This window comes from Myotis daubentonii, chromosome 21 (assembly GCF_963259705.1).
Source record: "Myotis daubentonii chromosome 21, mMyoDau2.1, whole genome shotgun sequence".
Classification (NCBI taxonomy): domain Eukaryota; kingdom Metazoa; phylum Chordata; class Mammalia; order Chiroptera; family Vespertilionidae; genus Myotis; species Myotis daubentonii.
In genome coordinates this window covers 5,966,518-5,988,915 of record NC_081860.1, presented here as the reverse complement: position 1 = coordinate 5,988,915, position 22,398 = coordinate 5,966,518, and the positions used below count along the sequence as shown (strand labels likewise).

Here is a 22,398-nt window from a genome sequence, read left to right as displayed (position 1 = left end):
CAAAATTCTTACTTCCTTGGCATAAAGTTTGGCATGAAACTAATCTGGTCCTATGATTAGTTCTGGCCAGTAGAAGCTGAGTGGAAGTGAAGTGAGCCACTTTCAATCCAGCCCTTACTTCCAACATGTGTTCCTCTCTCTTCTTCTTCATTGACTTGTGTGCTGAACAAAACTTACAGGATGCAAAGGAGCATGGTTCCTGGGTCCCTCTCCCACCTGCATCAGATCATTACATAAGAGAGAAATAAACTGTAATGTGTAAAGGCACTGGGAGTTTAGAGTTATCAGTCATAAATATTTTCACTATTAATAGCACAGCTTTTTTTTTCCCTTAAGCGTCATGACCTGTTCTAGTCAGACTTTTCTTTTTCTTTTAATTTCTTTTTAAGTATTGTTGAAAGTATTACATATGTCCCCTTTTTTCCCCATTGCCCACTTCTAACCTGATCCTGCCCACTGCTCCAGGCCTTAACCATCCTATAGTCTATGTCCATGGGTTATGCATAAATGCATACAAGTTCTTTGGTTGATCTCTTCCCACCTACACACCCCCACCTTCCTGAGATTTGATACTCTGTTCTCTCAACTTTGTCCTCACCATGGGGGCTATCTTTTTCCTCAGGCTGCCTTCCCTTATGGTACCAAAGTAAGTACAGAAGTTTCTCTCTTCATATCTACAGCTTCTACATCCAGAAAAAGGGGGGGGGGGCAAGGGAAGCTGTCACGCTTGCTGGCTAGCTCTTGAGAGGAAATTTCTTTCTCAAAGTCCCTGTTGGACTTCTTGTCATTGGACTTAATTGAACCATGTGCCCCTTCCTGAACCATTCAGTTTGGCAAGGATATGGAATTACCCCATTTAAAACCTTATAATGCAAAAATACCCATAATTACAGAGTTTGTAGAAGTGGGTTACCTGTGGCATTACCAGCTCTTGCCAGTCCTGGACAATGATATCCATGAAGTTGTGGGTGTGATGTGATCATTTGCTTATTCCCTAATACATACTTGTTTCAACTTTATATCTTAAAGTTATTTAAAGTTTTGCCTAATAACTAATTATATTATATTACACTAGAGATATACACACATCACACTTTGGCAATACTGGCTTTGATAGAAGAGGGAAAGAAAGTGAATGGTGTTAGAGGATGAGCCATGGATGAACAAATGGTGGAGTTTGTTACAGGGACAATGAATCCCCCTAGTATGAAAAAGAGGATTCACTGAGAAATGTTGGGAAATGAGAATGAAAAATTGGTGGATTGTGAATGACCTTGAGTTCCAGGCTGAGGAATTTGGGTATTATTACATAGATAAATGATAGCCTTTCTGAGCTTTTCATCATGAGGTGATGAAAGAATTGTTTTAATAATATTAAACTGACAGGTCTATAAAGAATTTATTGGAGTGAAAGTTCTTTGCCATTACAAAGAAATAAAGGTAGCATGACTTAAAGTAGAAGAAGGGAAACATAGGAGGGGAACATTTCAAGGAGTGAAGAAATCTGATGTGCAGCATGAAAAGAATGCATAGTCTAGAGTGATTCCAAGGTTGTTAGAATAGGTTCTCTAATACAGGAGCCCATTTAGCCTGGAGACATTGAGTGTGTGTGTGTTGGGAGAGGTTCTCTGATTCAGATTTTTGGCTGACCCAGAGGCAAGTTCCTTATTCAGCAGACTTCTGAGTCTTTCCTAATACATCACTGCATCAGGAGTGGGAAAGTTTGACCCTAAAAGTGCAATGACACCACTGAGTAAGTGGTTTCAACACATCAGTCCTGAATGTCAGACCCCATAATCTATGCTGAACCTCCTTCCCCATCAAGACTAGAGCTAGACACCTCCCTTCTGACAAAAAAACCCTGCCCCACTTCTGCCCCTGCCCCTTAGTGGTGTCACATCCCTCCTCCCTTTAGAAGTCCCAGCCAGACCCTGCACCACAAAACTGTGACTGGTTTTTCATGTAAAGGACTATCAGAGTCCTATTTCTGGAGCATAAAATCTTCCTGATATCTGTTGGGCATCATCTTAGAAGAGTGGACAAAAGGAGCAGGTGATGGAGAGAAACTGCTGTGGGACAGTCAATCTTGGCACAGAACAGCATTGGCGGCCTTCGTACTCACTCACCGTAGGGTATTTTACAATCATTTCCACCCTATATCCTAGACCAGCCGTGGGCAAACTATGGCCCGCGGGCCAGATCCGGCCCGTTTGAAATGAATAAAACTAAAAAAAAAAAAAAGTACCCTTTTATGTAATGATGTTTACTTTGAATTTATATTAGTTCACACAAACACTCCATCCATGCTTTTGTTCCGGCCCTCCGGTCCAGTTTAAGAACCCATTGTGGCCCTCGAGTCAAAAAGTTTGCCCACCCCTGGGATAGATGCTCAATTCAGGAACTGCCCCGTGGTGGTCAGTGCGCTCCCACAGCCAACCTCCCGCAGCTGGCCAACCTCTCGTGGGCCCTCCCCCCCAGCCAGCTGGCCTGATCGGGACTGTGCGAGAAGGTCCCCATAGGCCCCTATCACCGGCCAGGCTGAGGGACCCTACCTGTGCACAAATTCCTGCACTGGGCCTCTAGTCCTATCTAATAAAAGAGAAACATGGTAATTGGCGTACAACCGCTACCCTTCCCATAGGCTAATCAGGGTGATATGCTAATTTACTGCCAACTAAGATGGCGGTTAACCACCAACAAAGATGGCGGCTAATTTGCATACTGCAGGCAGGATGGGACAGCCCCATGCTGCCTGACCCTCCGCCATCCAGGCCTGCTATCTGTGACCTGGATGGCGGGCGACCCAACCCAGGGCTGGTGGGGCATGACCGCAGCTGTCCCCCACTGGCCAAGACCCCAACCCGCTCCCCGCCTGCAGACCAGGGCTGGCGGGGCAGCTACAGCGTCTGCCTGCAGTCACGCCCCCAACCCGCTCTCCGGGTAGAGCGGGTTGGGGCATGACTGCAGGCAGACGCCCCGACCCGCTTTCACCGGCAGACCGCCAAGCCCCCTGTGTGCACCCTGGGTGGCAGGGGAGGGGGGCGTGAGGGGGGGTTGGGGGGGGCTTGGTGGCACGAACAAGCCGCCTAAACCACACCCCCAGCCGGGACCCCAGTGTGGGGCCCAGGGTGGGTGGGGCCTCCGCAGCTGCAGTGTTTGGACCCAGGCCTCCAGCCTGCCCTGAGCTCTGCTCAAGGAGGGGCTGGGGGCCTGGGGTTTACTAAACTTTTCTGGAGCTGCTCCCCATACTCCCGCTCCTGCCCCAGAACCACATTGCCCCCATCAAGCTCCTGGCAGCTTCCTGACAGGTGGGCGGCAGGAGAGCTGCGTAGAGCAGGGGCTGTAGGTTAGTGAAATTTTCTATGAGGGGTCATATCTATACTAATAAAAGCCTTGGGGGTGATCTGGCCAGCAGGGGAGGGCAGTTGGGGATGATCAGGCCGGCAGGGGAGCTGTTAGGGGGCGATCAGGCTGGCAGGCTGAAGCACTTAGGGGCAATCAGGCAGGCACACAGGTGAGTGGTTAGGAGACAGCGGTCCAGGATTGTGAAAGGGATGTCCAACTGCCGGTTTAGGCCCGATCCCGGCAGTCGGACATTCTGGGATCAGGCCTAAACCAACAGTCGACATCCCCCAAAGGGTCCGAGATTGGAGAGGGTGCAGGTTGGGCTGAGGGACACCTCCTCCCGTGCAAGGATTTTGCGCACTGGGCCACTAGTTAATATATAATACAATACATAATTACGCTTTATTATTTTTATAATTTAGTCAGCATTATTTTTCTTCCAATGTTAAAAATAGAGAAAAAACATGTAATTGTCAGATGTAGTCATGATACTTTTTCTTTATTCCATTTTGATAGGCCTTTCTTAACATCAGTCTGGTAAGTGGTTTTTCTTTAGAGGCATAAACCAACATCTTTGTGTAAGTAAAAGAAAGGCTGCCTTGGGAGTTAGGGACTTGGACTCAGATTGTGACTTATTTGAGCAGTGCTCTGGGGCCCTGTGAATCTCCTTCTATATATACACTCTGAGAAGCACAGGTCTCCTCATCATCCTTTTTATGCCAACAATCTGAAAACAGAAAAAAGGTGAGGAAATGAATGTTGATTGTGGTGACAGAGCGAAGTTGCATTACAAAAGTGTTTTGCCCATGATACCTCGGCTTCATGTAATTTTCTGAGAAGAAGAGATGTGCAGGAAGGTTTAGAACAGGCTTCTGCGAAGTTCTGGGCCTCTGAAGATCATAAAGGAAGGAAGACCACACCAGGAATATGACAGAGAGATGGCAAACACCACATGGAAGAGAGGTAAGACTTCCAGCCCTTCCCTACGCTAACAGTGTTCAGTAGGGCTTGTCTGCAGGTGACATAGACAAGCTCTGCAGAATTTTGTTTATGTCTTATTCGAAGAAAAATTTAATAAATGAGTAGCATTTTATTGAGGACTACTTAAGTATGTATGGGCACTTCATAACACATGTGCAGGTCAATGTTGAAGAATACTGAGGAGTCAGCAGTGCAGAGGAGCAGGTGATATAAAAATGCCACGAAGGTAACATGGCAGAATGATAGGAAATGACAGGTGAAGTAACATGTCAGAAAGTGTAAAATAGTTAAAAGGAAAGGTTAAAATGAGGTGCAGGCAGTGGCATCTGCATGTGATCAGTGATGGAATCGAGCTGGTTCCTGGTATAATTTGAGCACAGCCCTTGTGTCATACATTCTGCTAGTTTCCACTCAGCTGGGCCAGGCCTCCTCTGAGACCATCCTGCATGTTCACCCTGTGGAAAAAAACTAGGGTTCTCCCGGGAGCAACTTCTCTACAAATACATAAAACCTAAATATTCCAAGTATTAATGAAACATGACAGAGGTGACCATCCAGCCCTGGTCCAGAGCAAATACACTTGGAATAGTATTCAGGGAAGGTAATGTTACAAACACCAATTGAAGGATGGTCTTACAAGAAGAGCCCATCATTCATGTAAGTAAAAAAACATAACCTGGCACAGGCAGTCACCCAGAATCTTTATATAGAGGAAAGGTGCAGAAGTGGAAGCCATTAATCTAGACATAGTCATCCCCCTAGTGAGAAAAAAAGCAAGGGGGACCCATTAAGCTGTCTGTAAGGTGCCTGGCTCCCAGACACATCCAGCACTTTCTGAGGAAAAGAGTGTTAAAGAAGTTTGTGGAGTCTATTCCTCAGGGCTCTCCACACAGCTCAGCACTGGCATCCATAGCACATTTCACATGAGAGTGAGGACAATTTTCAGAGCCCAAGGTCTGGCTGCAGGAGAGAGAAAGCTACAGGTGGAATATAAAGGAAGACAGGCCATCATCTCAGTCCATTAGGAGAGATGTGAGGGTCTTACCTACAGATGATACAAGTGCAAATACTTCCAGTATCAGTTTGCAATACAGAAGTCTCTGATCCTCATCAAGGATTCCCCACTCCTCTGGAGAGAAGGCAATGGCCACATCCTCAAAGTTCATATCCTGTCATAATGGGGACAGTTTAGTCCATTATCAGCTTCTCTCCAAGGATTTTGCATTGATCATACACCACAACTTCCATATCCATCTGCTCCCTAGACTTCTGACTACAAAGAAGATATCAGGCCTTTGTTTCATCAAAGACACTCACTCCTTATATTCCTACTGATGCAGTGTCTTCCCACGACAATAAGGGCAATGAGCATATAGATCCTACCCGCTCTCTACTACAAACATGTTGTCCACACTGCGCCTTTCAATACAGTGGGAGTCATGAACATAGGGTACGGAGAGATGATGTCCATAATGAGATTGTGAGTGATTTGACACTGTTCTTGTAAGGCAATAACCTTGTTGTTCTTTAGATTCTCATTCCAAGACCCTGAACATTTTGGCCTCACACTTTACCCGTTTGACACCAATCCTAGGGTGCTGTGCCATCACTTTGCACTTCCTGCTGCACATAAATCTTTGCACCACACTTCTCTCACACAGCTTCATTCCTAGAGGCATAATGCCAAAGGTTAGACAAAAACATCGTGACTTGGACAGCTTATCTAAATCATCTTCTTTTCCAATACTGCAATTCACCCCTTCAGTAATGTATTTCTCTCTTACCCTCCACCCTTCCCAACGCCAGCCAAGATGACACTGATGTATGCTCTCAGATTCCTATTAATCACTGTCACTGCCCTCCACAACAAAAGGCAAGTAGTACATATATTTCACCAAATCTCCGGACCAAGCAAGTACCACTGTAATCAACCCTGTTTTCAGGAATTAATCTGAAATTCACCATATCACATTATCCAGACATCACCAGAAGTGAACTCCATCTTCATTTCCTGTTAAGTTGAGTTCAGTGGCCCTGCAGCCATGAATGCACATGCCCTCTCCAAGTACACATCACTCTTTCTACCATAACTCTCTCAATCCTACACTCCCTTAGTTGCAGACCCCATAGTCATCTCCCTGACTTCCTACTCATTACTCAGTAAGTGTGGTTTTGTTAATGCCTGGAAAATTCAAACTGAATTAAGGTCTACACCAACTCTCATAGTCCACAATCAATGAGGCTCCCTCAGTCCTTCAGTCCACACTCAATAAGGCGCCTTCAATCCTGATTACCTCCCTCCCTGATTGTTTTTTTCCTTCAACCTCACCTATTGAGAACCACATCAAATCTCAGATATCCAGAGCCCACCACTTCTGGTGCTGCACTTGATGTCCCTTCACCAGTCACAGCCATCAGCACTCAAGTTCCATCACCTATGGCCCTCTCTCCCAGGTCCAGTGTGTCTCACATATGACCACTCATTCCTGTATATAAATCAGTCAGACTACTGAGCACACCAAGGCTCTCAACACAATCCTGGTGTGCGATTCACAAGTAAAGATGCAACAGCTACATTCTCATCTTGTTTTAATTGCTCTTTGGTCTCCAATTAAACAGAAAAAAAAGTTTTTAAATAGATGATCTACAACTCTGCCCTGGTCACTTTCCCCCCGACTTTAAAGGAGTTTTCAACCTGAACTTCTCCTCAGAGTACCAGATGCTCATGAAGATCTCTCTGAAATATCGCACACCAAAACAGATAAAAATAAAAGTTTGGTATCCCCAATGAACATTACACTTCTACTCTGAATATCTGCATCTCAATTGATGGTGCTTCCATACCTGCAGCTGCCAAATGCAAACCTTCAGTCCATGGCTCTTACTTCTCTGTCAGCCTCAAATTTAGAAAATCCAGTTGGCCGAACATAAAACACCAACCCAGAATCCAACAGCTTATTTCAACCGCTCAGACACCATCATGGGCCACTAACCATCATGCTTACCACAGAAACCTCCATCCTAGACGTTCTACCACCTCCCTCACAGCCATATGGTTTGTTATCCTTCAGCCACAGGAAGACTAATGAGACCTGGGTCAGATCACCTGCCTCTGCTGCTCCAAATCTTCCATTACTCCCATCACCTGCAGAACAGACTCCAAAGGTAGCACAAGCTCCTCTAGACCTCACCACTGTCCCTTTGTTACCAGTTCCTATTTTAAGAAATGGACACATGCGCCAGCTGGTTTGGCTCAGTGGATAGAGCACCAGCCTGTGAACTGAATGGTCCCGGGGTTGATTCTCGTCAGGGACACATGCCAGGCTTGTGGGCTTGATCCCCAGAGGGTAGGCGTGCAGGAGTCAGCCCACCAATGATTCTCTCTGATCATTCTTGTTTCTATTTCTCCTTCTCCCTTCCTCTCTGGAATCAATTAAAACATATATTTTTTAAAAAGGACACCAGTTGGTTCCTGAATGAGCTCAGTCTTCACTCTAAGCCAGGGGTGGGCAAACTTTTTGACTTGATGGCCACAATGGGTTCTTAAACTGGACCGGAGGGCCGGAACTAAAGCATGGATGGAGTGTTTGTGTGAACTAATATAAATTCAAAGGAAACATCATTACATAAAAGGGTACGGTTTATTGGTGTGTTTTTTTTTAGTTTTATTCATTTCAAACGGGCCGGATCCGGCCCGCGGGCCGTAGTTTGCCCATGGCTGCTGTAAGCCATTGCACACATAGGAACCTATGACTGGAAGGTCTTCTCACATCTGATTCCACTGTTGGCTAAAAAGAGGGATCATTTCATACAACCGTAGACATTTACTTAGAATTTTGGACTTGGGGTCTCATCAAGTTCCCCAGATATAAGGGCTAGAAGAGAGGCAAGACAATCGCAGGACACCACTATCTCAGAAGTTGTAAGAGTGTGAGGCCCTGATATTAGTTCCACAAAACAGCACCATTAAACCACTCTGCCTTTGCAGGAATCTGTGTTCAGAGAAAGATCTGTTGAGACTCTGGCCACCAAGCCAGGACCCATGGGCTCAGACTGCTCAGTACCGTTTCCCAGCCAATAGGCCCATGTGTCCTGGAGATGACCACATTATCTCAAGACTCAGTCCTCAGTACACACTCTTGCCAGTTACCTTATCTTTTATAGGACTTCTGCCTCCTGTCCCCTACTGCTATCATCTCTCTACTAGTCTCTTCTTCTTCTGAGCTGCTTTGGGAAAAGTTTAAAGAACTACCTCACACAATGTCCCTCTTTTGGTCAGGACCATTCAAGTCCCCATTTTCCTGAGAATGAAAGTAAAACTCCTCCTGCAAAACTCTGCCTCATCTGCTTTGTTCCATTAGACACGAAACAAGTCCTGGGTTTCCCAAATTCTCCTGGTTCGGTCACACCATCACGTCCTCACATGGAAGTATTGCAGCCTATTAACCTCTTTCCCCCATGACACCTTATGTCACACATGTGCTACTCACTGTTACTGGCAGTGTGACCTGGACTGCAGGATCCCAGAGGAGTCCACATCCCAGGCTGGAGGGTTACCTCCAGTGAGGCTGCGTCCTACTGTGTAAGCAGGGAGGAGTCTAGGAGTCACAAAAGCCCAATTCTGGCGTGTTGGGGCTCCGCAATCCTCAGACACATCACTGCATAGGGAGATACTGCCTCTGATGCCTTGTCCTACTGGAGACCTGGCGCTGGGAAGACTCACTCTCTGTGAACAGACCAAAGTGGTCAACAGGAGCATCAGGTAAATGCAGGAAGTCCCACCCTCACCCACGTACAACTGGATAATATGCCTCTCCTGGGTTTTCATTGGCTAAATCCAGCCATCATTAGGCGCATAGCCCTTTGGGTAATATACCTTTCCAGGCCTCCCAGATGTAAGTAGGATCCCAATCACTCACTGAACATTGTGAATATTGGTGTTTGGAAGCCAGAATGTTGCTGGGAAATGACAACATTAGGATCGTGTGGCTGGTGGTAGTTTCTGGGGTTTGTTCTCTCCAACTGATTTTTTGGTTAAGTTGATTTTTGAGAGATAGGATGGGACAGGAAAAAGAGAAGTATGCATCAGCTGCCTCCTGTCAACCCCTCACCCTCCCACTGGGAATCCAGCCAGAACACCAGGCTTCTAACTCATAAACAACTTAACCAGAAACCTTCCCAGCACGGGAAGATGCTCAAACATCTGAGCTATTCCAGCTGTCAGATTTTTTTATGTTTAATATAAACATATCACATTATTAAGAGACAAATCAGGCTATGAGAGAACATACACAATCCAATTTCATTTGTTTAAAAACAACATTTGAAATGCTACGAAGAACAAAAAGTTAACACTTCGTAAATTGTTAGAATGTTTGTATTCAGTACACATTGTGGAACTATGGAGCTAATAGCTACTGCATGTTTACTACATGTGCCAGGCCTGGAATTCAATGCTTTACATGCAGTATTATGTCATTTAGTCCTCTCTGCAACCTAAGATTTTATGTACAGCAAATTGAGGCTCAGAGGCTTTATGTAAATTGCCTGTTAGTAGAGTTAAATAAAGGCAGGGATAAAAGGCAAACCCAAGTGTTTTTGGTAACAGAGCTCTGACTTATATCATGAGGCTCTGCTGCCTCCTGGAGAGCAGAATTGTTAATACACACCCATTAGGACCAGCTAGATCAGTGGTTCTCAACCTTCCTCATGCTGCGACTCTTTAATACAATTCCTCTTGTTGTGGTCACCCCCAATCATAAAATTATTTTTGATGCTACCTCATGACTGTAGTTTTACTCCTTTCATGAATCATAATGTAAATATCTGCTATGCAGGATGTATTTTCATTGTTACAAATTGAACATAATGAAAGCATAGTGATTCATCACAAAAACAATATGTAATTACATATGTGTTTTGCAATGGTCTTAGGCGACCTCTGTGAAAGGGTTGTGTCGTTCGACCCCCAAAGGGGTGTCGACCCACAGGTTGAGAACCACTGGGCTAGATGTTATGGTGAGTATCAAACAGGCCCAAAACTTCAGTTGCTTATACTAAAGAAGGTCTCTTTCTTGTTCATGCCACATGTCCTCCCTGGTTCTCAGGGACCAGGATAAAGGTGCAGCCACCATGTAGGTATCTGCTAGGTGTTAGTAGCAATGAACAGAGAGAATGCCAGTCCCTGGTTCCAGACTCTTGTATTAGTAGTGACAGTCTTCACTCCAACACGCTTCATTGGTCAAAGCACATCACGGGGCTGCAGCCAAATTCATGGGGTCTGTAGGGGAACGAACCTGATAAACGTAATGCGACCCTTGAAGGACACCGCATGGTGCCAATCAATCTGGGGGACTTTACAGGGTTGAAGGAGAGGAACGTGCTTTGGTAGGAAATAACTGCATGAGTCAGCATGGATTGCTTTCTCTTCATCCAGGTGCACTTTTTCCCTTAGATACCCTAAGCCCGTGGTCGGCAAACTGCGGCTCGCGAGCCACATGCAGCTTTTAGACCCCTTGAGTGTGGCTCTTCATAAGCCTGAGGAGGACCCTAATTAAGTTAGTATCAATGTACCTACCTATATAGTTTAAGTTTAAAAAATGTGGCTCTAAAAGAAATTTCAATCATTGTACTGTTGATATTTGGCTCTGTTGACTAATGACTTTGCTGACCACTGCCCTAAGCCACCACGGGCAAGATTCAAAGACGTGAACTTCAAAAAAAGGCGTTTGGTCATTATTCACTGGCAGTTAACTCAGAACTACTACTGAGTGGGAAGTTGTTTAAATCCCTGGCTGTCTCAGTTCCTACACTGTGGTGAGGGAGACGACACACATGATAAGAGAGTTGAAAAGGAAGCACACAGGACTGCAAGCATTCCAGCATCCATGTTCTTTTACATCAACATCAGTCACTACCCAGCCTCCAAGTCTCTTTATCATTTCAATTGCCCTGGTGGGCACTCCCATTGGGGATCACAGTAAAATATGCTGACTTTTACATCAATGGTGATCCTGTGCTTTCCAATCATTCTGTGCATGAGCATGTGCTAAATGTGGTTTCTTCATTGTTCACTCCATCCCCACTGGGGTTCTTTCCTCCTGCTGGTCACAGTGCTCCTGGATGGCCATGCGCTCCCACTAATTGCCAGGACGCAGAAGTTCTGGATTGATGCACTGAGCATACCTAGGTACCTTCCTCTATTAGGTGTCAGCAGAGATTGCACATGGGCAAGAGTGTGACCTGTTCTCCAGGGAAGAGGAGTCTCACAGGACTGTCCCTGTCCTCTCCATGGATGTCCAGTCCCTTATTCCTAAAAGGGATAATTATGGGCCTAAGAGTTCTTCCCATCAGCGTAGCCCCATATTTATCCATATGCATCAGAAAATGAATCAGGCTGCACAGAGGGCAGTAGTGAAGGGCAGGCACAGCTATAACCTGTAAGGACTGAGAGTGTGGACACTGATGACTCGGGAAGTATCAAGTTGTCTGTCCTTTGGAGCTATTGTTCTAGTGGAGGACATCCCAAAAGCAATGGGGCAGGGTTGCTACAACAGGTGATAAGACAGGAACATGAAGACACCGTGGTCACTGGAGCCTCCCAGAGAAAGTCTGGGAAGAGGTGGTAGGGCCAGGATAAGTGCATATGGGGCATATGTTCTCTGAGCACAGTTCTGCATATATGAAAATGTAAAACATTCACCTATACTGCAACAGTTTGATGAGTAGAACACACATCTATATGAAGAACATTTACCAGAATCATCTGATCTCAGTGGAAGTCTGTGTTCTTTCACATAAGAGGCTTCTAGAAACAAGACCACAAATCACAGAATAAACCCACACAATTTGTGTTATCGTCATGATCCACTCACTGCTTTTTTTTAAGTACAAAAAGCCCCAATGCTTTTTCAATAAAATAATTTATTTTTTAACTTAAATTGCTCTTTGAGTGATAAAAATTAACTTACCTGTGAGACAAGGTGATTCTGAGGGGTTGCAACATAACTTTGGAAACTGGAGAGTGTAGAGCCCATGGTGAACTAGAAACTGCTTTCCCTAGAGAAACCATTTCTAATGTCTAAAAACACTAAGTGGGAAGTATGAATCAGCCAACTCGCAGTATTTCCTTTTCTTTTTTCCCCCCTCACCCTACGATTCTTTTTCCATTTACTTCTAGAGAGAGTTGAATGGTGGGAGGAGTTGGAGAGAGAGGGAGAAAGGGAAAGGAACATCCAGAAGGGAGAGACACATCAATGGCTTGCCTCCCTTATGTGCCCTGACATGGCCCTGGTATTAAACCTGCAACTCAGGTCTTTGCCCTTGACCGTAATGGAACCAGAGACCTTTGGCTCCTGGAGGCAAAGCTCTAACCACTGCATTATCTGGCCAGGTCTTGCAGTCTTGCTTAAAACACAGGAATCCAATAGGGGCATCTTGGAGGCTTATTTTGGCTCTCTAGAGATGATTTATTGAGCTTGATTTATTGTGAAAGTCTGAAGCTCCTCAGAATCTCAAATTTTATCTCTTTTATTCCATATCTTTTCTCTTTGTTGTAAATTTTGGGCATATCCTCTGAAATTCTGTGGATGCTTATCATCAACACGGCTTCTGTGTATGTCATTTTCTTCTGGGGTACTATCATTGTGGTGTGTATACTAAAGTACCTTACAGATACATTTCTAAGAAACAGTGTCAGCCACTGGACTTTTTATTTGCATTCAGTTCTGGAAATTTCCCTCTGGTACAGAGGAACCCATCAGAAGGGAATCTGGGGCTCAAGGCAAAATGTGAGGCCACCTGCAGAGAAGGTCAAGTCCGTCCACAGTGCCCACAGTTCAGCTATGATCCCACTTTCTCTTCCTGGCTGTCAAAACCAACCACAGTGACTATCATCAGCTTCCTGGTCAAAGAACATGCTGAACTGTGGGTTCCACCCCAGTCAGTGGCCTGTGGGAGGCAGCCTATCGATGATTCTCTCTCATCATTGATGTTTCTATCTCTCTCTCTCTCCCTAACCTCTCTGCACTCAATAAAAACATTTTCAAATGTATTTTTAAAATCAATAATATGTAAACAAAACTTTAAAAGAAATATTTAAAACTTGCATTTCCCAATTAGTTTACTATTTTATGATAAACTGGAGGCCTGGGGCACAAAATGCATGCATGGGTAGCATCCCCAGACCTGGCCAGCAATCAGGGCTGATGGGGGCCTTTCTTCACTCCATGCCGCCCCCTGGTGGTCAGCACATGTCATAGAGAGGGGTCAGTATCCCAGTCAAACTCTCGTGGGGACAACTTGCATAGTAGGCTTTTAGATATATAGATGTTCTTGGGGATACCGATTGCTACCTTATCAATACGTGGGAAATAAAATATGATGATTTGCTACTGAAATATCTTATCATATCCTTTTTCAGTGCCATCATTTCGGCATTTTGAAACTAACCACAACAAGGGTATTTACATGAGGGAAGTTAACAAAGATTACATACCTAGACTTCATTTAATGTATTACTGAATGCTTATACTTAGAAATGTGTGGTGGAGAATGTGAACAATGTATATAAAACCTGTAAGTATATGGTACATGTGGATTTAAATTGTACATAGGTTAAAAATTGAGAAAAATATTTTCCTTACAGTATTCAAAACCCATAGTTCCATACAGTAAGAAGTCATTGTGTTATTGAGGAATGAGTGAAATTCGAATATATAGGTTAGATTGTGAAATGTCCTCTTATTGGTAAAAACTAAAAAGAAATTTTAAAAATAGGCTAATTTCTGAGCCAACATCTTAACAAAGGAGATAAAGAAAATGGAAGTAAATGTATGAAAAAAATGTTCACCACAATAAATTCTTGGGAAGTGAAATGAAAGCAAAAGCAAGTTCATATGTACATAATTCCAGACCTATTATTTAAAAAGATGAACTATTGCATGTCATTGCAGAGTTGAACAAAAACTGGAATTTTTGTATGCTGGGCATGGGTGGGAAGGCAAAGTGCATGACAATTTTAAATCACAGTTCTGCATATGTTAAAATGTGAAACATTCACATACACTGCAACAGTTTGATTAGAATGCATATCAATAAAAATAACTGAATGCAAATGATCCAGATTTATTTATAACTAGAGGCCTCGTACACAAAAATTTGTGCACTGGGGGCGGGGGCGGGGGTGTCACTAGCCCGGCCTGCACCCTCTAAAATCTGGGACCCCGTAAGGATGTCCTACTGCCGGTTTACAGGGATCAGGCCTACAGTGGCAGTCATACATCCCACTGACAATCTGGGACTTCTGGCTCCTAACCAGTCACCTGCGTGTCTACCTGATTGCCCCGAACCATTCTCCCTGCCAGCCTGCTTGCCCCCAATTCCCCCCTACCCCGCCGCTGGCCTATTCGCCCCCAAATGCCTCCCCAACAGCCTGATCACATCCTACTGCCTCCTGTATGTGCCCTCACCCGACTACCGCCTCTACCAGCCTGCTCTCCCTTAACTGTCCCCACCCCCCTTCTGGCCTGCTTGCCCACAACTGCCCGCCTGCAGCCTGCTCACTCCAAATGGCTCCATCTCCTATTTCAGTTGTGTCCTTTCCACCCCTAAGTTAATGTCATGTCCTTAATATGTGGTTATCAGATGTCTCTGTGACTGAGCTGGGAAACCTGTCACATTTCTCTTTCCTTTCCTTTCATCTCAGGATAACTGAGCTCTGCGGTTTGTGTGGGACCAAAGGCCCTGGGAATACAATGCTGAGCCCTCTGAACTCATTTTATTCTTTATTATGTTATTTAATTCCTGGGGCTGAATTCAACATGAAAGTAGAAGAAAATATACCCTTAGATATAGAATCTGAGTCATTACCCAGAGATTTCTGTGGGAGTTGACACTGAGGCATGAGACAGATGTGTTTACTGCTCAGTTTCCTCAACTATGGAACAGAGGTTGATCCTGCCCCTCGGATCCTTTGGAGGTTGGATCTGCTGCATCCAGAGGGATTAACTGGCAGCTCTGAGAGTAAGATCAGAAGTCAGCAGACACTTGTTTCCTTTACCCACACAGAGTTAGAAAAACATAACTCCTTTTATCATAACAGCAGCAACGGCCATGCCTGTGGGAGGAGGAGCAGGGAACCAGTGCTTCCCCCATGCCCCTTCCACGCCCTCCCTCCCTGCACTGGTCCAGCTGCTATCACTATAGTGGAACCTATCAACTCAGGCTCTGCCCCCCCCCCCCCCCATGTCACAGGAGGACAATTCGTAGTTTCTTACAGACACAGAAGCAGTTATGGAGTAGAGAGGTGGCGGTTTTTCTCTGAGCAGACGCTGAAGGCCTTGCTGAAGTGTCCACTCTGGAACCTGCAAGTCTGAGTCCTGGGAGGTGGCACAGTGGAGGCGCCACACTCCTTTCAGTAGAAACTGAAGATCCATAGGAGCCTGCTGGCTGAGGGGAAGGACCAGGAAGTCGGCCTTGTGCCTATTCACCAATCCCCAGTCCTGCTTTACTGATCGCACATCCTAAGCCCCAAGCCGCCCTGGGCCGCTCACGGGCGCCGGGATGGTGCTCCAGCTGTACTTCCCTGACTAAAGTATGAAAGGTAACTGCCAACTTTATTGGTGGCAAATTTGCACATCGCTCTGATTTGCCAATGTGAGGCATAGCGAAGTACAGTCAACTACTACATTTGTCTATTATTAGAGAGGATACCCCTAACCTGGAAATAAACAATTTTATAGACAGACCAATAGTTGAAGTAGTTACTCATAGAATACAATACTAATCAGGAAAAAAAACAAATTCAATATTCACATAAGCATTTGTGTTGAATCTCAAAATATCTGTGTAACACTGTCTGGTTTGGCTCAGTGGACAGAGGAGCGTCGGCCCGTGGACTGAAGTGTCACAGGACAAATTCCAGTCAAGGGCACATGCCTGGGTTGAAAGCTTGATCCCCAGTAGGGAGCATGGAGGAGGCAGCTGATCAATGATTCTCTCTCATCATTGATGTAAATCTCTCTCCCTCTTCCTTCCCCACCCTCTCTCTCTCTCCCTCCCTTCCTCTCTGAACACAAATAAATATATTTTAAAATATATCTGTGTAGCATTTTGAACACCAGTGTTGGTTCAAAAGTACACACCATATAGCACGTAGTAAACTATGAAGAATATGAACTAATCTAATGTAAATGATGGAAAATTAATGATTGCATGAAAGACTGGGAAAGTCAGAAAGGGATTATAAAAGGGCAAGAGGAAAATGAAGAGGGTGGAAATTGTAGGGTTAGAGTTGGTATGGAAAATAATAACAAATAAAAATACAGGAATAAACTCTGCTTTCACCTTGTGCTTCAGTTGGGTGGGTGACATCCAGTGAACTACAAGGTTCCTGGTTGAATTCCAGGTCAGTGCACAGACCCGCCTGGGTCCGCAGGAAGGGGTGTGTGGGACAGAGCTCATGGATGTTTATCTCTCTCTCCCCCCAGAGGCTTCCTCTTTTCCTAAGTAAACTGAAACAAAGGTATATCTAAAAATATTTTTTAAAAGAACAAGAGCTGTGTTTTCTGTACTCACAACTGAAAGTCTACTTTTGCCACACTTTGAATATAGTAACAGATAAGAGTATTTCACGTGTGATGGCTTCACAGCTTCAGTGCACTTTCTTGCATGTCAGTTTCTATATCCTGAGAGGAACATCATTTTCTCAGCGGAAGCAAATATTGGCAGGCAGTGAAGACTACTGTCTTGGAATCCAAAGGATGGATGACTGGTTACAAAAGACACCTCCTGGGACTGTTTACAGGATTATCCTTCTTTTAGCTTTGAGTTCTTACATATTGAGAAATGACTTTGTGGTGAACACCTTACAGAGACCAGGGGAATCCACAAATTCATTACATAATTTTCTCTGACAATGACTTCAGCTACAGGAAACATTTTTGGGGGTGTTGAGAATGTCTGTACACAAGAGACAGGCCCAGGAACATTTGTGGATTTATGTTCAGAAGAGACACTTTCCATATAATTTACTGCAGTCTCCCTCATCACTATGAATACAGTGTTTCTGTCTCAATGGTAGGTTAACCTCAGTGTCTTACAACAAATGCCACAAGACTATGAAATTTCGTACTTCATGGGACTTGGCATCTTTGCAGTATGTGGGGAGGAGTTCCCCTAAACATTGATAAGATTTAAGTAATACATACTGTGAACAAAGAACATAATTCATATTGTTCACGGAAGGAGAGCAAAGGCCTCCTCTTCTGGGTGACCATTGACCCCACTCATAACCAAGGTACCAGGATATAAATTAATACCACAAAGGTATGCAATCTTTCTTTCAACACCTTGGGCAGCAATGCAAAATAAGCCAGTTTTGGATGAAGAATGATTTTCTGCCGGCATATTCTCCTTTCCAAAGCACTGAAGCTTTAATGTCCCCACAATATTGGTTCACATCTACATGCTGACAAATCACAACAGTGCTTTCAAACCATTGAAGGCAGTGAATAGAACCATCACAATTAACGATTCAACAGGAAAAACACCTTTAACAAAATATTCATAAACCTGAGCCAGAGATGTTCAGAATGGTGAAATAGAACCTAAGCCAATCATCACAGCATACTGTGAGAACCACGAACTCCCTGAAAGAGGTACCACTTCTTTTCTGAGGATGGGTGTTCTGAACAAACCATGGACCAGGCCCATTCCCTAGTCAGAGAGAAAGGAATGAAGATCCTGCCAAGTGTTCACAGTATTCACTATTTATTCAAGCTCAAGGGAGCACACAGAGATTGTGACTGATTCACACTTTTCAGTTGGGCCAGGTGGTAGAGGTGAAATCACTTCAGCCACAATCACTCATAGTGACATCAATCGAATAGGAGGCCTGGACAGAATGGCAAGTTCAAGTAGCTCCTTAAAGACTCACTTGTACCTGAAACTTATGAGGAATCTAGCAGAGTGTCTGTCCTGATAAAAAGGGATCATATTAAGGCAACTGTGCATCATAGAGTCTCTTTCAGTGTTGTTATTCCGAGTAAGAAAAATGAAACATTCCCTTCACATTTATGGCTTTCCTCCACTGTGAAGTCGCAGGTGTCTCATCAGTCTATATTTTCAACTAAAATATTTCCCAAATCCGTACACTCATAAGGCTTTTCCCCAAAGTGAACTTGCTTGTGGATAAGGAGGTGACCATTTTGCCTAAAAGACTTCCCACATTCACTACACACATAAGGCTTTTCTCCAGTGTGAACTCTCTTATGGAAAAGGAGCTGACAATTTTGACTAAAGCACTTCCCACATTCTCAACATTCATAAGGTTTTTCTCCAGTGTGAAATCTCTTGTGGCTAAGAAGGGAATTATAGTGGATAAAAGACTTCCCACATTCACCACATTCATAATGTTTTTCTCCAGTGTGAAGTCTCTTGTGGATACGGACGTGACTATTTTGCCTAAAGAACTTTCCACATTCACCACATTTATAAGGTTTTTCTCCAGTGTGAACTCTGTTGTGGATAAGGAGGTGACTATTTTGCCTAAAAGGCTTCCCACATTCACCACATTCCTAAGGTTTTTCCCCAGTGTGAACTCTCTTGTGGATAAGTAGGTGATTATTTTGCCTAAAGGGCTTTCCACATTCACCACATTCATAAGGTTTTTCTCCAGTGTGAACTCTGTTGTGGGTAAGGAGGTGACTATTTCTCCTAAAAGACTTCCCACATTCACTACATTCATAAGGTTTTTCTCCAGTGTGAACTCTGTTGTGGATAAGGAGGTGACTATTTCTCCTAAAAGACTTCCCACATTCACTACATTCATAAGGTTTTTCTCCAGTGTGAATTCTCTTGTGCATACGGAGGTGCTTATTATCCCTAAAAGACTTCCCACATTCACCACACTCATAAGGTTTCACTCCAGTGTGAACTCCCTTGTGGATAAGGAGCTGCTTATTATCCCTAAAAGACTTCCCACATTCACCACATTCATAAGGTTTTTCTCCAGTGTGAACTCTCTTGTGGATTAGAAGAGAATAATTGCGGTTAAATGCTTTCCCACATTCACTGCACACATAGGGCTTCTCTCCAGTGTGAATTCTCTTATGGATAAGGAGCTGACCATTATCCCTAAAAGACTTCCCACATTCACCACATTCATAAGGTTTTTCTCCAGTGTGAACTCTCTTGTGGATAAGAAGGGAATTATTGCGGGTAAAAGCTTTCCCACATTCACAACACTCATAAGGCTTTTCTCCAGTGTGAATTCTCTGATGTCAAATGAGCTTGGAACTCTGACTGAAGGACTTCCCACAATCTGTGCACTCATACCGCTTTCCTCCAGAGTGAACTCTTTTATGTCGAATGAGGCTAAAGATTCCTCCATAATTTTTCCTACATTTGCCACACTCTCCAGAACACACATCCTGACATCCAACAACTTTAAACTTGTGGCTAGCAGCGTTTTCACATTCATCCCACTGGTGACGACTTTTTCCACTGAGAAATTCCTGTGAAATCTCACTGCCACAGTGTAGCTCCTCAGTGTTATGAGTTACCTGGTGCTGAAGAAGCTCTGAGGAAGTTTTGGAATGTTCCTCAACAGCCCTATTGGTTGAAGTCAGCTCTGATAAGTAAAAGCTGCACCTCGTCACAAATGAGGCCTTGTCCGTAGCTTCTTTCCCGGATATCATTCCCCTGGCATGCCTGTGTTGCTGGTGACAGTTTTCACCGCAACAGAATTCGCTCAAAAATGCCTCACTTATGAAGCCTTTGTGCTCCAAGTGTGCTGCTTGTAACTCATTCAGCTGCAAAATATCTTTTAACACCGAGAAACACTGCTTACATGGATGGTTCTTCTGGGTTGCTGGAGCTGTCTTAGAATCCCTGACCTGTGACTCTCCTTCTATATATATACTCTGAGAAGCACAGGTCTCCTCATCATCCTTTTTATGCCAACAATCTGAAAACAGAAAAAAGGTGAGGAAATGAATGTTGATATCGGTGACAGAGGGAAGTTTCATTACAAAAGTGTGTTGCCCATGACACCTCGGCTTCCTGCAATTTTCTGAAAAGAAGAGGTGTGCAGGAATCGTTATAACAGGCTTATGCGAAGTTCTGGGCCTCTGAAGACATAAAGGAAGGAAGACCACTCCAGGAATATGACACAAAGATGGCAAACAACACATGGAAGAGAGGTAAGAATTCCAGCCCTTCCTTACGCTAACAGTGTTTAGAAGCACTTGTCTGCAAGTGACATACACAAGCTCTGTAGAATTTTGATTATATCTTATTCCAAAAAAATTCAATAAACGAGTAGCTGTTTTTGGAGAACTACTTAAGTATGTATGTAAACCTCATAACACATGTGTAGGTCAAAGTTGATGAATACTGCAGAGTCAGCAGTGCAGAGCGGCAGGCGATGTAAAAATGCCACAGAGGTGAACATGACTGAATGCTAGGAAGTCATATGTGAAATGACATGTCAGAAAGTGTAATATAGTTGAAACGAAAGGTAAAAATAAGATGTAGGCAGTAGCCGAAACTGGTTTGGCTCAGTGGATAGAGTGTCGGCCTGCGGACTGAGGGGTCCCAGGTTCGATTCTGGTCAAGGGCATGTACCTGGATTGCGGGCATATCCCTGGTGGGGGATGTGCAGGAGGCAGTTGATCGATGTTTCTCTATCGTCGATGTTTCTGGCTCTCTATCTCTCTCCCTTCCTCTCTATAAAAAATCAATAAAATATATTAAAAAAGGAAAAAAGATGTAGGCAGTAGTATGTACGTAAAACTCATAACACATGTGCAGGTCAAAGTTGATGAATACTGCAGGGGCAACAGTGCAGAGGAGCAGGCGATGGAAAAATGCCACAGAGGTGAACATGACTGAATGCTAGGAAGTCATATGTGAAATGACATGTCAGAAAGTGTAATGTAGTTAAAAGGAAAGGTAAAAATGAGGTGTAGGCAGTAGCACCTCCATCTGAGCAGTGAGGAAATCTAGCTGATTCCTGGTATAATTTGAAAGGAGCCCTTGTGTCATACGTTCTGCTAGTTTCCACTCAGCTGGGCCAGGCCTCCACTAAGACCATCCTGCATGTTCACACTGTGAAAAAAAACCACGGTTCTATTTGTACCACCTTCTCTACAAATACACGAAACCGAAATATTCCAAATATTAATGAAAGATAATAGAGGTGACCATCCAGCCCTGGTTTAGAGCAAATCCACTTGGAATAGTTTTGAGGGAAGGTAATATTACAAACACCAATTGAAGGAGGGTCTTACAAGAACAGCCCATGGTTCATGTAAGTAAAGAACATAATCAGGAACAGGCAGTCACCCAGAACCTTTATCTGGAGGAAAGGTGCAGAAGTGGAAGCCATGGATCTGGACATAGTCACCCTCCCAGGGAGAGAAACAGCAAGTGGGACCCATTAAGCTGTTTGTAAGACGCCTGGCTCCAGAGGCATCCTAAACTTTCTGAGGAAAATAATGTTAAAGAAGTTTGTGGAGTTTATTTCTCCGGGCTCTCCACACAGTTCAGCACTGGCATCCAAAGCACATTTCACATGAGGTTGAGGAAAATTTGCAGAGCCCATGGTCTGGCTGCAGGAGAGAGAAAGATAAAGGTGGAATATAAAGGAAGAGAGGCCATCACCTCAGTCCATTAGGAGAGATGTGAGGTTCTTACCTACAGATGATACAAGTGCAAAAACTTCCAGCATCACTTTGCAGTACAGAAGTCTCTGAGCCTCATCAAGGATTCCCCACTCCTCTGGAGAGAAGGCAATGGCCACATCCTCAAAGTTCATATCCTGTCATAATGGGGATAGTTTAGTCCATTATCAGCTTCTCTCCTAAGATTTAGCATTGATCATACACCACAACTTCCATATCCACCTGCTCCCTAGACTTCTGACTACGAAGAAGATATCAGGCCTTTGTTTCATCAAAGACACTCACTCCTTATATTCCTACTGATACAGTGTCTTCCCACGACAATAAGGGCAATGAGCGTATAGATCCTACCCGCTCTCTACTACAAACATGTTGTCCACACTGCATC

The 22,398-nt window shown here is 44.2% G+C and overlaps 1 pseudogene; it reads right to left on the bottom strand.

Annotated features, from left to right (window-relative positions):
- The window catches only part of LOC132223027 (endothelial zinc finger protein induced by tumor necrosis factor alpha-like), a 38,444-nt pseudogene extending 18,783 nt beyond the window's left edge, over positions 1 to 19,661 (bottom strand).
- Positions 19,662 to 22,398: the final 2,737 nt, after the last annotated feature.